Here is a 4982-nt window from a genome sequence, read left to right on the forward strand (position 1 = left end):
ATATTCAAGTAATCGTAAAAATTTATAGATTGTAAGTTTTTTTAATTTGAATTTCTTATTTATAAATTTAAAATAGTACATTTCGATACGTGTGTGAGAGGTGATTATTCAGCGAATTAGACGCTCTTCACAGGAGCGAAGCGAGTGAGAAAAGTCTCAACCGCTAGAAATCGCCTCTCACACAAATATTAAAGAGTATTTTATACCGAGAAAGGCGAAAAAATCACGTCAAAGTTGATATTTTGAGGTTAGAGTGATATAAAAATATATTTTAGGTTTAAAGCTCTCTAGCCACTGCAATGTAAATTTACTTTTAAAAAACCTTTCTATCTGGTTTGCTATTCAGAAGCTCTTTCATTGCAGATGACTGATGCCTGAAACGAAAAATTTTGAATGCTAGTGTGTCCCGTGAAGGTATTTTCTTAGTAGACTAGTATAATGGATTTATAAAACTCTTCACATGGAATGATTGCCAGCGAGATACAGCATCTACCTATGTCGGAGTAGCGTGATGTGAAAAGTGTGTTATGAATAAACAACACGTTATGAGGTCTAGATCGATCTTAAGCCTATTTCTTTTCTTGCACATTCCTTACTTTACTTAGAAAGATAAACGATTATTTTTCGGCTTGCTGGCCTTAAAAAATTGACTCGCTGGGCCTCGCCACGCCTCGCCTCGCACGCATTTCGCTCTTTTCTCGCAATGCCTCGCATTGCCAACCTCTGTCTCCGCAACTAGCACCTAATACTTAACTAATATTTACAATATTTACAGTTGTCTTATGTGTGTTTCCTCTCCTGTTTACAATCTTTCCTTCTGCATTCCTCTTCCTCCATGCTTCCTCCATGTTTGTTTTCTCCATACCTCCATGCTTATCCCACTGATTTCCACCTCTTCACACTCCTTCAACCTATTATAATCCTCCATGCAACCGTATCTCATTCTCGCTATAAGTTCCTGACTTCCTTGCTCTTCTTTCTCATACATATATTGCGCTCTCTCCCTTGGCATAATCCACACATAGTTCCCGTTAAGCCTTGACTCTCTTATTCTCTCCTTTCCTTTTGCCTTCTCTTTCTCCATGTTATTCTTTTGAAATAACTCATATTCCTTCTTTCCTTCCTCGTGCATCCTTCTCACTTCATCCATCTTGAATTCATTCGTTCTAAAATACCTTTCTCCTTCCAGCTCCATCTTTGAACCACTACGTATGTTTTCCTTCTCCAACCAACACTCCCTCAACAGCTTACTTCCCCCTTCTTCCAAAAATTTCTCCTCATATTTACACGCTCAACTCCTTGCTATAATCCATAAACTTGTTTTTCCTGTCTCTCTCCTGACAATATAGCTCGGCATATTTCTCGCCAAACCCAGTGTCTACTTTATATACCTCTCCTGTATCCTATTTACCTCCTCATTTACCTTCTATCCCCTCAACTTTACTCCGTGAAATAAGACAATCCAGTCAGTTACGTTTAATGGTATAATAAATAATTTTAATAAACATGTATAAGAAAATTTTGTCCATTGATATAATTATTCTAATGGGAAATTTGCAAATGTGAAACTGCGATTGGTTATTTCGATTGAAAATATCTTCTAACCTACACTTACATCTTTAGATGTTCAATAATGAACATGGTTCGCTTCTCGAATTCAAGAAGAACCATGTTAGGCCTCGAGTGTGCAACAGAAACATTTGCCGAGAACATAAATTTCCAGTATATGCAATACTTCTCATTCTCGACAATTGACTCGATTTCCCTAGGTGCATTTAGAAGAGCGATGTTAGCTCACACGACATTGACTGATCTTCCATACTTTTGTGTAATATGCCGTGCTTCCTCTAATCGAGGAGCTGTTTGGAAGCCCAAATCTGCCGGATGAGACGTTTGTATCTGCTTCAGAGAGTATCGTTTATAGATGACACATCTTGAATGCGGCTCTGTTGCGTTCCAATTTCCTTGGTGTCTCGTTTGACAATACCTAGAGCTCGATGTAGTTGTTCTTTATTTTTAGGATAGATCTTAAGACCATCAATGTAAAATACATGAGTGACTTTGTGCTTTCGATTTGCAGGTTTGCCGCAAAAGTATTCCTGGATATGGCGAAGTGCTGGAGATAGTGGCAATAATGTGAGGCATAAGGGTAGTGGGCTCATAGTGTCGTCCTGAAACAAACCTCTCTCAAAGGTGACCTAGCGAGTTGTTACACGATTTCTTCTAGATGTGATAGTAAATCTAGTTTTCCAAATCAGCATCCATCTCTCTATGCCAGGTCATCGATACGTCATGCTGGTAGGATGCTTCATCTTTGCAGACACATTTAACGATGAGTAGGTAGGTAACGTATGAGTAGGTTATTGACCAGTGTGTAATAATATTCTTGTAGATGGAAATTAAAATGTCTGTTGAGAACTGGTCAGATTTATTAAAATTTTACGTCTGAGAAACTCTCAGTATATAACTGTTAGACGTTAGTGTGTCTAACAGCTATGTACTCCGAGTTTCTGAGACATAAAAGTTTAATAAATCTAACGAGTAATGAACAGACCTTTTAATTTGCATCTACAAGAGTACTATGAGTCATTCAACTAAGATGTTGATGGACTGATGGAAACTTCTTCCTCTAGAAGGTCTTGATACCATCTGGTCCTGGAGTGAAAGAGTTCTTTATACCTATTAATACTTTTTTCACCTTCTCAGTAGTGATGGGTTGGCGTTCTTCCTAAGGTGTTATGAGAGCTATTCGACCTCTTCTGGTTTCGGCGGGTGGTCGACAGTAAATGGAGGGTCTTGGAAGAGTCAAGATGAGTGATAGGCAGCTTTGACTTGTTAAGTGTGATATAACGGATCCGGAGTTCGCCCGCAAACTTTCGAACCTTGGCGATAAAATTTCTGCCAGATCCTTATAGCAAGTTGATGCATTTGTCTTTTGGTTTTATGATCAACCGTTGGTTTTGTTTTACGGCTCGCATCGGCCAAAGCTCTCGTTTCATTATATACGCAACAATTGATAGTTCAGAAATCATATTCTTTGGAAAAATGTCCACAAAGCTCATCATCCATTTCAGCCAGATCTTTAGACTTAAGAGAAACCTGGATATTGATGTTTCTCCAGGTGATGAGGTAGTGCTCTTCCTCTATCAAATGCCTGCCCGCGGTTGGCCTTAATTCTGCCTCTTTTTCTCTATTACCGGTTTGTTCTAGTTGTAGCAGAGGAGGCGCTGATAAACTACCCCGCTTTTGGAGTAGTTCGGCATGGTTTCGAAGACTTTGATGCGAAAATTGCGATATCTCTGGGTGTTCCTCGCACCAGAGAGCATGCTGTTGTGCCATGTAACCCTCTCGTTCAGTGGCCACACTCGCATCGTAGCACTCTAGCAAGTCGTGATTTAGTTGCTCCGTCCACCTAAAAGCCTCGAGATTCCGCCGATCCATCGCATTGACTCTATCTTCATTGACTTACCACAATTATGTTTAATAATGTCATTGTTGTTCCCACGAGAAGCTAAGGAAAGGTGTTCAACCATCCTTGTAGAGCACCGCATGCAAGAAAAAGGCTGCGTACTTCGAGAGGTCGCCCGGTATCCCAGAGTCACCGTTCGAGACACCTAACCCAGGTGCCATTTATCTTTCGGCACGGATTTCACACCTCCGCTTAAGGGTTAATTCCTTGGGGTTCATCTCTGGACAATTGTCCGCGACTGCCTATTCATTTTCGTAACCATATTCAGCCTTTGTCATAGGCCTTTCGGTTTGATTCTAGAGGAACTCTTAAATGAGTCCGACAGTTTGCCTGAAGGGCGCCTGATAGTTTTCACCAAAGCTATCAAAATTTATTAGTGGTGATATTTTTCATTCATTGCTCGGACCGCTCCGATAGAGTGGTGTGAGTAAGCAGTGACGCACGAAAGAGAGGTTAGGGTATGAGATCACTGAACACTTCAATTTAATAATTTTTACATGTTTAATAATACTAAAATTCTGGATTCAAAATTTACAAGGGGGAACCCATGTTCCCAAAACAGTGCTAGATTTCTGGCTGACTCGAGACCATTTTATTTAACCTTCAATTATGAATCGCGTAAATTACAACGCCGTAAGAAATTAATAACGGGTGGAAGACCCTATCGGTTCGATTGGAACTGGAAGTTCCAATTTAATAGCGACAACGAAACACTGCATTTAATTTAAGAAAACAGGCAATCACCTTGTCCGAGGTCAGCAAGTAACTAATTTCAACGGCGTGTGCCTACCATTTCACCACACGTCGTTGAACTACAAATTACTAGCTATCGCGGACAACAATTTAGTCGAAGGGGTCCACCTGGCAAAGTCCAGCGACCTCGTATGGTTCCTCTCATCTTTCTTAATTAAAAAAAATATTCCCTTGCTTTAATTTTGGGATAGTGACGGTTGCCTTTCTCTTATCCTTTGAGTGTTTCGTCGGAGCTCAAAATAGCGAATGACTCGACGGAACGGCGTCTCGGTTCGTCACAGCAACTGAGAACCGGAGAGCCACTTGTGTCACAAATTGACACCAAAGAGCAGTGGAAAGAGAGAGGTACGAGGGAGCAGAACAGTCGCCAGTTAGTCTCTTCGAAGCGTGGCGGCGCGCCGTTGATTCACAAATTCTACGGCTCGGCCTTGGTCGTCTTCCATTCGCTGCTGTTTCCGGGTGCGCTGACTCCTTTGTTTTGCAGCACTCTTGTACGAGAGGGAATCTCATCCACTGCGCATGTGCTGGGAAACCTCCTCTTCTTGATCCATGACGAACTTCCCATACCATGGTGAATTTTGACAGCTCGTTTGTTGCGGGTGATAGTACACCCATATTATGCAGCAACATGTAACAAGGTTTGGTCGCAATTAACAAAAAAATATAATAATTCAATTTTTGGAATTCTTCTGAGTTGACATTTATGTCATAAATTTGATTCGCTATTTTGGGCTCTGTTTCCAGCGACTCTCGACAGATA

This window comes from Belonocnema kinseyi, chromosome 10 (assembly GCF_010883055.1).
Source record: "Belonocnema kinseyi isolate 2016_QV_RU_SX_M_011 chromosome 10, B_treatae_v1, whole genome shotgun sequence".
In the NCBI taxonomy this organism is placed as follows: domain Eukaryota; kingdom Metazoa; phylum Arthropoda; class Insecta; order Hymenoptera; family Cynipidae; genus Belonocnema; species Belonocnema kinseyi.